We start from the raw sequence: 13,141 nt of genomic DNA, 5'->3' as shown, positions 1-13,141 counted from the left end.
ATTGAAAAAAATTGTATCATATCTAAAGAATTAACCTTCTGCCCCCATCCCCCATCATGAATCCTTTTGGCATTGTGATGAAGCCTATGAACCTCTTCTCAATATAATTTTTAAAAAATATTCATAAATGAAGGAAATATGAAATTTGAGTTACAGGTTAGTGAAAATAAAGATACAATTTTTTTTCATTTATTTTCATGGACTCCCTCAAATCTATCCATGGATCCCTTGGAAGTCCGTGGACTCCAGGTAAAGAAAACCTGTCCTAGAGGTAATGAGTCATTGAAGTTTCTTTAGGAGGGTTGTGAAATGATGAGAGCTGAATTTTAGGTAGGTAGTTTAGGCAACTGTAAATGGGGAGCCACTGCGAAGGAGGATGGATTGGAGAGGGGGATAGACTGGAAGCAGGGAGACCAGTTAGGAGGCTATTGAAATCTCAGATGAGAGATGACCAGAGCTTGAGCCATGTGCTGTCTATGCAAGTGGAGAAGAGAATTAAGAGAAAGAATCAACAAGACTTTGTCTCTGATTGGAAATGGAGTCTGAAAAAAGGAAGAATTAAGGGTGATTCTCAGATTGTGAATCTTAGTGACTTTAAAGAAGGTGATGTTCCCAACAGAAATTGGGAAGTTTGGAGACAGGGGTTAGGAGGAAGATAATGAGTTTCATTTTGGACATACTAAGATGCCTGTGGGGCATCCATTTGGAGGTTTCTAGTAGGCAGTTGATCTGGGACTGAAGTTTCCATTAGGGCTAGTTACCAAGGTATAGGAATCATTCACTTAGGTATAATAATAGTGGGTCCTGTCACTGGAGGTCTTCAAGCAATTACTGTATGACCACTTGTTATATTGTAGAGGACATTCTTGTTCAGGTATGAGTTGAACTAGATCGTGTCTGAAATAATTTCCCAACACTGTTGCTTTATGAGTTTCTAAATAAGACATAATCCTTGTTCTCCTGGAATTTACAGATTAGCAGAGTATATAGATTATTGTCATTCAGTAGTGTCCAACTCTTCATGATTGCATTTGGGGTTTTCTTGGCAGAACTCCTGGAGTGATTGATTTGCCATTCTCTTCTCTTACTCATTTTACAGATGAGGTAACTGAGGCAAACAGGGTTAATTAAGCAATTTACCCAGGGTCACAGAGCTATAGTTAGGCCAAATCTGAACTGAGGAAGATGAATCTTTCTGACTCCAGGCCTGACACTATCCACTTTGCCCCAGGATGCCTGCCTAAATAACTCAAATATGAAGTAAGGTGTGAACATACCTCTGATAAGGAGGGAGAAATTTACTTCTGGGATGAAGAGGAGGAGAGGGGTAAAAATGGAAGAGAGCTTGATGAAGATGACACCTGTGCTGGTTTTTGCAGAATGGGGAAGAACTGGACAAAGTCTGTCTTTTCTGCAGTGAGAAAGGAAATCAAGAGGGATCATTTGAAGCAAAAAGCATGAGGCATGTTCTTCATGGACTATGTAGTAGGTCTAGTTGATAGGAGGTGAAGATGTCCAAAGAGAAGTAGTAGGAAATAAAACTGGAAAGATAGATTCAGGATATTATGGAGGGTTTTGAATGAAATGATGGAGTTCGGATTTATTTTATTATAGTATCTTGTACTAGAAGGAACCTCAGAGGCCATCTAATCCAACTCTCTCAATTTATAGGTGAGGAAACTAAGTCTTAGAAAAGTTAAGTGATAGGTCATAAAAGTAGTGTGATAAAATTCATTAGAAAATTTTAGAAGGACACGATGAGTAATTATGTGGTTAGAGGAGGTGTGTTTTAGGAAAATTAATCCAGCAGTATGGTAAGCAAGGGCAGCTAGCTGACTTAGTGGATAGAGCCCTGGGCCAAAGTTAGGAAGTCTCATCTTCTGGAGTTCCAATCAGGCTTCAGATACTTATTAATTGTGTGATCCTGGGAAAGTCACTTAACCCTGTTTGTCTCAGTTTCCCCCTCAGTCAAATGAGCTGGAGAAGGAAATGGCAAACTTATCCAATCTTTGCCAAGAAAACCCAAAATGAGATTATGGAGAGTTGAACACAACTGAAATGACTAAATAACCACCAGTATCTTTTTACCACAGATGAGTGGGGAGATGCAAGACTGATGTGGAAACAGAGATATTTAGGAGACTGTTGAAGTGAAAGGTGATGAGGGCCTGAAATAGATGGCAGCAGTGGGAATAGAAGGAAGGCTATAGTTTTTAAAGATGCAAGGTTTTATTGGACTTAATTGAATGTGTGGGGTGATGGAGAGGGAGGAAACAGGCCCAGTACTCCTTCCCCTCCAGCATATTGCTTCTCATTATCAGTATACTTTACAGTGTGGGTAGCTGTGATCTGACTGTAATTTGTATATGGAAGAAGCCATACTTGGTTTTGCAAACCAGTACCAAGAGAAGCCCCAATCTAAGAGGATAGAATTATTATTGTTAATTAGCCTACAAAAGGATGTTCCTCATAACTAGTTTATTCAGGGGTTGTTTAACAGTTACCTATCATGTGCAAAACCCTGAGGTTGGTGCAGGGGATAGAAAGATAAAAAATAGGATGCTGTGTGCGAATGAGCCTTAGTTTAGCTTCACTTTTCGATATATTCCTACATCTATCTGATGTCCAATTAGGTGGATGACTTCCATAGAGTCAGTAAAGGAAAAATATGGAAAAAAGCAGTGAATACAGTCAGGAAAACAGAGTTTCTGAGTCCAACTCTATCAGTTATTAACCATAAGGCAAGTTACCAATTTAGCTGTGGTTTCTTGGCCTATTGAGAATCTTTTAGACTTTATAGCTTATTTGCTGCTTTTAGAGGACTGTTTTGAAGTAACATGTGAAGATGCTTTTTAAATTAAAAAGCACAGTATAAGCCTTGATTCTTTACTCTCTGTGCTGTTTTCAAACAGACATACCCCCAATGGATCCTAGAATCCTTGCATTAGTCCAATTCACCTTAACTCTGCTTCAAAAAACAAACAAACATGAAATGATATATTAAAAACAATATTCTATATCATATTCGAGCTTACTTAATAAATCACTTCATTTTAATACATATATGCGGTGCAAATAACCCCTTTTTCATGACTAGCAGCCATTTTTTGTATTTTTATTCTCATTTCCTCTTTTTTAATATTTTATTCTTCTAGTTCTGCTTTTTTCTACTTTATTATTTTTTGAAGATCTTTCCAGATTTTTTTTCTTATACATAGAAAACTTATGTCCAAAATGGAATCTATTATTTCTTCCCCTCAAAAAACCTCCTCCAAATCCAAGCAAAACCAAACAACAAAAAAATACCTCTCTTCTAGCTTTCTAGGAAACTAGTTTGGTGCTGAGGGATAGAAAGTCCTTGGAGTCAGGAAAACACCCGGTTCATGCCCTGTCTTAGATACTTACTAGCTGTGTGAATCTGGGCAAGTTGCTTGACCTCTTTCAACTTCAGTGGCCTCATCTCTAAAATGGGGATAATAATAGTACCAACTTCATGGGATTGTTGGTGATCAAATGAGAAGAAATTAGATAATATAAATCAAGCACTCTACAAGCTTTTACAAGTACTATATAAATATTAAGACTATTATTATCTAACCCGCCTTTACAAAGTAATTTCCCATTATTCCTTCCCATACTCAATGTTCCATCTAGACTGATTTATTTGTTATTCTCTGTATACAACCTTCTGTATTTGTTCACATGGGATGTTCTTCATGTCTGGAATACTTTCCTACTTCACCTAAGTCCTTCCTCTTCTTGGAATTCTTAGTTCTACTCAAAACTCTGTCCTGATGTGACTGACTATAAGAGGTTTTTACTGATCCCTTTCCATACACCTAATGTTAATATAATAATGTGTTAATATTCCATTTCTATAAACAGATACTTTTAATTGCCTATCTTTGTATGTATTGTTTCCCACTGTAGGATACGAGCTGCTTGAGAGCAGAGCCTGTTATCATTTTTTTCCCCTCTGTAACCCTATCAACTGGCATAATGTCTAGGGCAGTGATAGTGAACCTATGGCACAGGAGCCAAAGATGGTATTTGGATGCCCCTCCCCCACCCAAGAGTTCCTAACTAGAAAGGTGGGGGGACTCTGGTGGAGCTGCTCCCTTCCCCCTCTCCACCTTGCCTGGCATTTTTCACATCCCCCACCCCCTCTGCCCAGCAGCCAATGGGAGCACATGGGGGGAAGGTGGGCAGCTCATAGGCAGCAGAGCTGGAGGGCATTGGGAGTTCTTTCTCCTTCCCCTGTGTGTGGGGCAGACCTGGCACTCTTGTCTCCAAAAGGTTCACCATCACTGGCTCTTAAGATGTAGTAGGTACTTAGTAAATGCTTGTTAAATTGAATTACAAAAATTTCTTCTGTACTGTAGCTTAGGACCAGAAGAGTAATGATTGGTTAGGCACTTGTTCCCTGTTACCTGCTGGCAAAAATAAATAAGTGAAGATACCACTCCAGATTTGATTGCTGCTAAACCAATGTGCTTTCAGAGCCTATAAAAGTAAATAATTTTTGAACAGCATAGTAGTTTGTCTTTGTAGGGGGAAAAGTAGGCATCTTTATTTCACTGGTAAAGAGCATGCACCAAAAGTTAATTTTCCTTTCTTCTCATCTTCTCTCCTCCCTCTTTCTCCTTCTCCTTTCCTCCCATCCTTCTTGTTTTTCCTTGTAGTTTTATTTTTACTCAAGGGGCCCAAGGGGTATGCATTCATTGAGTTTGCCTCTGTGGAGGATGCAAAAGAAACTTTGAACTCTTGTAACAACATAGAAATTGAGGGCCTAGCCATCCAGCTGGAGCCGAAGAGAGAGAAGACGGCAAATGCAGCTCCTGGGAACCAGTCCTACAAAACCTTGTTCGTCAAAGGTCTTTCCGAAGACACGACAGAAGAAACGTTGAAAGATTCTTTTAATGGCTCAGTGGGGGCCAGAATAGTCACAGACAGGGAGATGGGGTCATCGAAAGGGTTTGGTTTTGTGGACTTCAACTCCGAAGAGGAGGCCAAGGCTGCCAAAGAGGCCATGGAGGATGGGGAGATTGAAGTCACCCTGGACTGGGCCAAGCCCAGCGGCTTTGGGGGCCGAGGAGGGAGGAGGATGTGGCAGTGGCAGACAAGGGGGCTTTGGAGGCTGAGGCAGAGGAGGCAACTTTGGAGGTTGAGATGGTTGCAGAGGAGGAGGAGGAGACAACAAGCCACAAGGGAAAAAGACACCCCCACCCACTCCCCTATCCTCACCCCCCGCCCATTGGACAGACTCTGGGTGTTGGAGCCTGTCAGCCAATGGCTCATGAAGCCTTCTGAGGACATTCCAAGATAAACATGAGGTCTGAGGAGTCGTCTTGGAGAAAACTGGATGACGTCTCACAGGGAGAGCATATTGGTCTTGACTGGATGGACATTCCATAGAAACTTTTTGCAAAGATGAGTGATAGATGTGGGAAGTTGTCCTTTTTGTCTGTGAGTTGTCACACTTTGTGTGAAGACTGCATATCTCCTTATGCAAAGAAATTGGGGGAAAATACTGTCAAAAATAGGTGTCGAAGCAAGATAGTGTCTAGTTCAGTGGTTTCAAAGTCCAGTAGAAACCTGGGATTTGACACCTGGTATTTAAGTGAGGACTCCATAACCAGTAGATTACAATGTACATTTCGGGGCCCTTCTTCCCCTTTCTTTGCTGGAGGGTAGCCAATACAACTGTAGTCTTTTCTCTCCTAGTATATTACTCTACAACTTCTACTACTAACTTGGATTTATAACCTTTTCAGTTACAAAGTATACTTTGCCATTTGATTCTTACAACAGCCTAAAAAGACCATTTGGTATTTAAAGGATTAGTGATGTCATTCTTTGCCTTTAAGTAGAGTTTTCACCTGGTGATCTCCCAAATCATTCAGTGGCCAACCTTCTGGAGGTGATAATTTGAGACTGTAGGGCTTTAGAGCTAGAAGGGACCTTAGAAATCTTCTAAGTCCATTTCCTCATTTTGCAGAAGAAACTAAAGCCCAGACTTGCCCCAAATATCTCCGCCCCCAACAGAGCTGAGGTCTTCTGACCCCGCTATATTATGTTGTCCAATCTTAAGACTTTGAGAATTAAAAAATAGATCCTAGAATCAGAATTTAGAGCAGGAATGGACTATAGCAGTTATCTTGCCTAGCCCCATATTGGGGATAAAATGGCTGAAAATTATTGTCAGTGTTTTATCATTTTGTATATTTTTCTGACATCTTGAAATATGAATACACAATTCTGTTGAATCAAGTTATTTCCACCCCTCCATACGCCCCCATCCCCATTGCCATGGATTTTGAATAACCATTATTGGGCATATATTTTTTTTAAGCTAAACATGTTTTCAATTCCTGGTAGTGCTGGATATTTTAAATTTTTAAATGTAAAGCAAAGAATCACTAAAACACAATAATATTCGCAACTGACCAAAATTTCAATTTGTAAAAATCAATGAAAAGTGTCTTAGTGGTGATTTTAAAAAATAATTGCTTTACTTATTGAGGTAGGTGGCAGAGCTTTACAAAGGTCCTTTATACTAATGCCAAACCCCTCATATTTTTCTATTAAAGGATTCCTTTGATTATTTAGTGTGATGAAAAGGTCAGTGATAAAAGCAGCTTAGAGTTGACAAGGTCATATGATGGCAGTAAAGGTACATTATTAAGATACTTAAGTCCCCCCTAGATAAAAGTCCTTACCTAAGTCAAGAGTCTTGGGTATTTTCTGGGGAAAGAGTTTTTCTCCTTTGTGTGGGGCTAAAAAGAATAATGCATGTGAAAGCATTATGTCAAAAAGAAACATAACATTGAGGAGGATTGAAGGTGATATAGCTGAGAAGCTCATTGGACTGAGAGCCAGACCTAGAGTTCAAATCTAGCCTCAGATACTTCTTAGCTGTGTGACCCTGGGCAAGTCTTGGCCTTTACTGCTCTTCTGCCTTGGAACCAATACATAGTATTGATTCTAAGATGGAAGGTAAGGATTAAAAAAAACAAAGAAACAGATACTGAAGGCTTTAATGGTAATATCTTTACTCCATATGATAGGTTTCCTAGGACTTATGGCATATGCTGAAAACAATTGACTTGAACTAATCTGAGTAAATCTTGATAATTAACAAACTAATTGATGCTTAAGTTTTATTTAGAAAGGAACAGTTTTGTCAGAGGGATTTACTTATTAAAGAGGGGTTTTTGAGACAGATCAAATGAGAGAATATAAGAATCAACTCTGTTTTCTCTTGACCATAAATTTGAGTAGAAAACCAACAGCTTGCAGTTGAATATAGAAAAATTTTGTAAAGGACAGCCACAAATGATTCTGTACTTTACCAGAAATCCTTAAAAGGAACCTCCCTCCCCCCTCCCCCAGTTTTACCTCCAAAATATATTGAATTTTTATTTTAACTCTAACTTACTCACCTTATATATCTAACCCTTTGCCAAATCTTGCCATTTCTATCTACATAATCAGTATACATCCTCTTATTTCCACTCACATAGCCACCACCCTTGCTCAGGACCTCCTTCTCTTGTCTAGACTGTTTATTACAGCTTTCTAAATAGTTTCTCTGGCTCATTCTCTTCCCAACCATATCTCCCACACACCTGATAATGATTTTCCTAAAATGTAGGACCTAAAAATATCATTTCCCTACTTACTAAATTATAGTGACTTTCTCATATCTCTAAAATAAAATATAAAGTCTTCTCCCTGGAATTTAAAGTTCTTAAAAACCAGGCCCCTTCTTATTATAACAATCTTTACACTTGGTTTCCCCTCCACACATTCTGTGATTCTGTTATACTGCCTTTCTTCCTGTATGATATCCCATCACCTGTTTTTAGTAGGACTTTATCACCGTGACTGGAATGTTCTTCTCCTTCACCTTCATCTCTTAGTTTTTTTTTTTTGGCTTCCTTCTAGTCTCAACACAAATCCCATCATTTGCAGAAAGTCTTTGGCCCTCCCAATTGCTGGTTTCTTTCCATTTGATATTATCTCCATCTGTTCTCTATGTACCTTATAAGTAACTAATTAGAATGTGAGTTCCTTGAGAACAGGGACTATTCTTAAATAGCAATGTCTTAATTAAGGCTTTTTGACTGATTCATTTCTCAGACTCAGCCATATCAACTTTTTTCCACCTTAAATTTGAAAATCTGCCTTTACTTTGGAATAGCATACTATAGTTGAAAACTTGAAATTCATATTGGAATTTCTGAGTATCTTGAATCACTAGGCTTGTCTTAAACCATGCTATTATCCCTCTTAGATTTGCAAAGTTCTCTTTTAGTTTATAAAGAAGGTCAAAAGAAGTCAAGAATGTTTTCTGCTTTGTCTTGTTTAAGTATTGACTTCGAATAATAAAAGTTCCTGATTAGTTGAAAACATGGAAATGTGCAAGTGTTCTTATTGTGAGATACTGATACTTCTCTTTTGAGTCCTTTTGGAACTTGTCAAATTTTATTACTTTAAGTGGGTATACTCTCCAGTTCCCTGAAATGCCTGGGTGGGTCATTATTGTGGTTTAAACATGACCAGCAGCATGATTTAGTGGAAAGAACCTCAGTTTTGGAGTCAGGAAGACTGAATTCAAATGTTGACCGTGATATACAACTTGGTTGAATGATTTTGGTCAGGCCACTCAACCTCTTCATTTTGTCATCTATCAATTATAAATAATACTTATACTATCTATGCACATCACAGGGGTCTGTTGAAGGAAAAGCTTTACAAATAAAAAATGAGAATAAATGAAAAAGCATTCATTAAGTCTTTACTATGTGCCAAGCATTTTGCTGAGGGCTAGAGATATAAATGGAAAGATCTGACTTCTCTCAGGGACCTCACATTCTGATTGAGAGAAAAGACATAGAATTCTGGTGCAGGTTGGATGGAAATATCCAGAAATTCCAAGTGGGTGGTACAGTAGGACTGATGGAAGATTAGATGACAGTACTTGGAGGTCTGGAGGATTTCATTTATGTTCCATTGTCAAGATAGATGACAAAAGTGTGGAAGTTTACTATTTTATTGAAATAATTATAGTTGCTGGCACCTTGCTCTTCTGAGTAGTGTGATCTCTGATCTAGGACAGTGATGGGCAAACTTTTTAAAGAGGGGGCCAAAGGAAAGAAAATGCTCATCTGTCAGTCTGTTTCTAAGGCAATTCTTTCGAAGTTTCATTGTATTGTATCCTACTCATCATATTTGTCAGATTAGGAATAATGTCTCACTGCAAGATAGAACATTTCAAGGGGCTGCATCTGGCCTGTGGGCTGTAGTTTGCCCATCACTGATCTAGGAAATATAATTATGGAATTGTAACAGAATGTCTCTATGGTGTTTTAATACTTGCTTAAAATGGGAAGTAGGACTGTCCTTTTAATGTAGAAATATTTGTTGTATTTTTATTTTTAAATTTTAAGAGTCATTTTAGTAATTTTTTTTCTGTTTCTCTTCTCGAAAAACCACAGACCATTACTTTGGAGATATCAATTTCTTAGTCTCCCTTTTTCTCTCAAAACTCAACAACTATTTCTGAGTTTTAATAAAGGGCCTTTCTGTTTTATTTTCATGACATTTCTGGAGTAATATCAGACTCAATAAGAAATAGTTGGAATTTGTGGCCAAATATGCTATGATCCCAGCTGTCACTTCTTGGGGTATCCCAAATTTATTCTGTTAAAAAAATAGATATGATGAAAGCTGGCTCCATGATACCAACTTGAGTTCTCTCTTCATAAGATTTCTCCTTTATATATGGCTCTTTGTTTTATGTTTCCTGCCTAAAGTAGAAATTTGGGGTGTTTTGAAGGGGAAAGGATTAGAAATGGTCTTTTGAGTAGTTCACTTCAGTTAATGACCTCAGAATTCCATATAAAAGTAAGCTGTTAAAGAGAGGAATATTTATGTTTTATATTTAACTCACCAATCTCTAGGCTGGGTACCTTACTTAGTAAGTACTTTATAAATGTTTCTTTGAATTTGAATTGAATTAACTCAGTTTCTTAAGTTGTGATCTTTAAATGGTCCATTACATTTTTTAAAGCACTTTAACTTTTTCATTTATCCCTGCTATGGCCTTTATGTTTCTACCTTCTGTAGTAATTTATTTTGGAGGAAATGCTTTCCCAGCATTATACCACTTCCTAGGCCATTTAGTACAACCTATAGATGAATCAGTAAATCAACAAGTATTAACTAAGCACTTACTATGTGCCAGGCATCATGAAGAGGAAAAAAAACCCATTTGACCTCAAAGAGCTCATTCAAGATACAGTTGTAATAGAAAATGGTACTAAGGTCGAGAGCTTAAGGTCAAAGCTAGGAATATGGTGACCACCATAAGAGTGCTGAGAAGGGAGGGTAAGGTTTGGAGGGAAACAAATTCCTTTTGTTTATGTTAAATTTGAAATTCTTATGGGACATCTAATTAAAGACCTCCAAAAGGCAGTTAGTGATAAGGGAAAGTAGCTCAGGAGAGTGATTAGGATTGGATCTGGGAATCACCTACTTAGAGAAGATAGTTTGAACCCAATGGGAGCTGCTGAGATCACCAAGGGAAAGAGTAGCAGGGCCTCTTACCTCTAGGGTCTTTTAACTTGTTATTTAAAAATATTTTGAAGACTTATTAAGTCAATACGTTTGGTTTCCTATGTTTAAAAGCATTATTCAGAAAAGGATTTGATGAGCTTTACCATCCTACCAAAAGGTAATCATGACACAAATGAGGTTAAGAATCCCAGTTATAGAGGAAAAAGAGGGGACCCTTCTTGAGCATAGGGACCATTGGACAATTTTTTGGCTTTCCTTATATTTCTAAGCACAGTTCCTGGCACATCATAAGCTTCTTAATAAAGTGCTTGTTAACTGAACCCTTGTTTCTCCTCTGAGGCTATTCAGAACCAATAAAGGATTGTCTTTGGGGAATCAATAATTTTGCAAATTTTTAATTTTTAAATTTTAGGAATTTCCATAAGAAATAAATTTTGTTTAATTCTATACAGCTATCTTCCCATTTATCTATCCTTCCTTTATAATTCTTTTAACATTTAGAGAAGACCCTTGGAAAAACCCCAGTGGAGTCTGCTGTGCTTATGCTGTAGGAAATGATTTTTGGAAAAGTGTTCATTTGTAAAGCACAACCAAATTTAATCCTGTGGTGTTTCAAGACCCAAGTTGAGAACTTGGCAATGCATCCAGTACAAACAGAAAGATTTAAAAATATTCATGTTATTATGTAAAATTTTGATAAGCATACTTTATTTTGATATTTAAAAAATTTATTTTTATTGTCATGCAAAACACATTGATCATTGTTGTAAGAGTATGCTCATACATAACCAAAAAGCAAAATAAAACCATAAATACGCTGATGGTGAAAGATGACTCCAACAATTCTTGTGGATAGCATTCTCAGTCATAAGTCTTTCATGATTGTTCCAGATAATTACATTGCTGAGAGTAGCCAAGTTGTCACAGATAATCATTGTACAATATTGCTGTTATTGTGAACAGTGTTCTCCAAGTTCTGCTTATTTCACTCTGCATCAGTTCCTGCACATCTTTCCAGCTTTTCTGAAATCAGCTTGCTTATTATTTTTTAAAGCACGATAGTATTCCATCACAAACATGTACCATAATTTGTTCAGCTATTCCAAAAAAAGAGCTGAGATAAATATTTTTGTACAAAGTCAGTCCTTTATCGTTTTTAATTATCTCTTTGGGATACAGACCCAGTAGTGTTATTACTGGATCAAAGGGTATGCATAGTTTTATAGCCCTTTGGGCACAGGAACTTAACTTTAAAGAATAACAAAAATAATTACATTAATTACATTTGCAACTAATTTTACTTTTAAAACTTATATTTAATATACAGCCAGGTATATAACAGCTTATCCATTAACTCTCCTTTTCAAGGTCCCTCCTGTAGTCTTTGGCTACCTTAACCTGTGTGTTTGTGAATATAATTTCTTTTATTGTTGTTCTACCATATTCTTCTGATTCTGCCTTCTTCACTTTGCTTTATTTCATGAACTTTTGCATATTTCTTTGTATACCTTTTGTCATTCTTAACTGTGTTACATCACATTATATCAGCATATAATAGTTTGCCCAATTATGTACCAAATTGACATTTAGATTGTGTCAAAAGCTACTTTTCATTCAGAATTTTAAAAAAATTCGTGTTCTTACTTCAGTGCATTATTTCTTATGACCAGGGCTTTTTATTTCCTTGGGAAGTATAGAATAAGATAAGTAGTGGGGAAAAGATTTCTTTTTTAAGTAATTCTCTATTTTGAAATGAGATAAACTCATTTATGTTGTTGGGAAGTATAACTTTGCGTGAAAACTCTCTAAATTTTTTCCCCAAAGATAATGTAGCATTTCCCTCTTTTTTGAGGGTGAGGGAAGGGGTCCCTGCCTATGATTTTTTTATGTAAGGAGCTCCCTAGAAACTCTTCAACTTATGTTTTAGTTTAAAACACAAGCTAAATAATTTTTAGTTTTTAGTTGTGAAATTTGAAGATTAAGGGATGTGACTTGCCAGGATGTCACAGCCAGCATGTGTCAGAGTGGAACTTAAAGATCAAGGTTTTTCCTGATGCCCGAGAGATGTTAACCTTTTTTTCTAGTTTACCCCTCTCCTTAGTAACTTCAGAGTAGCATTTGTTTGCATTAAAATGGAATAAAATGAAAGGCAAATTTTTCAAGATTTGCTTTTCTACTTAGGCTTATAAATTGTAAACTGCAAAGTTAAACAGAAATACATAGTACTGTGTAATAGACACAGTGTATCCACTGGAAAGTACCAATTCTGGAGGCAAAAGTCCTAAGTTAAAATTCCACCTTGGATATTTAATAAGTCACTTGCTCTCCTGGAGCATCATTTATCTCATCTATAAAGGGGTTTGATCTGATAACTATTAAGACTCCTAGCTCTAGATCTATGATTCCAACTCAGTTAACTTTCCTGGACTCTGATCTTTCTGATCTTTAATCCTATGGAATTCTTAAGACCTGGTGACGGTTCAGTTTCTTGGAACTTCTTTGTGGGGATGTGAGTGTATTCCCTACCAAACTTTCTTAGAAAAAAATTAGTTTGGTTTAT

At 37.1% G+C, this 13,141-nt stretch overlaps 1 pseudogene; it reads left to right on the top strand.

Annotated features, from left to right (window-relative positions):
• Positions 1–219: 219 nt before the first annotated feature.
• On the top strand, positions 220–5,300 carry LOC123233378 (annotated as a pseudogene).
• Positions 5,301–13,141: the final 7,841 nt, after the last annotated feature.

This window comes from Gracilinanus agilis, chromosome 2 (assembly GCF_016433145.1).
Source record: "Gracilinanus agilis isolate LMUSP501 chromosome 2, AgileGrace, whole genome shotgun sequence".
Lineage (NCBI taxonomy): Eukaryota > Metazoa > Chordata > Mammalia > Didelphimorphia > Didelphidae > Gracilinanus > Gracilinanus agilis.
This window is presented reverse-complemented; position numbering and strand designations above follow the sequence as displayed.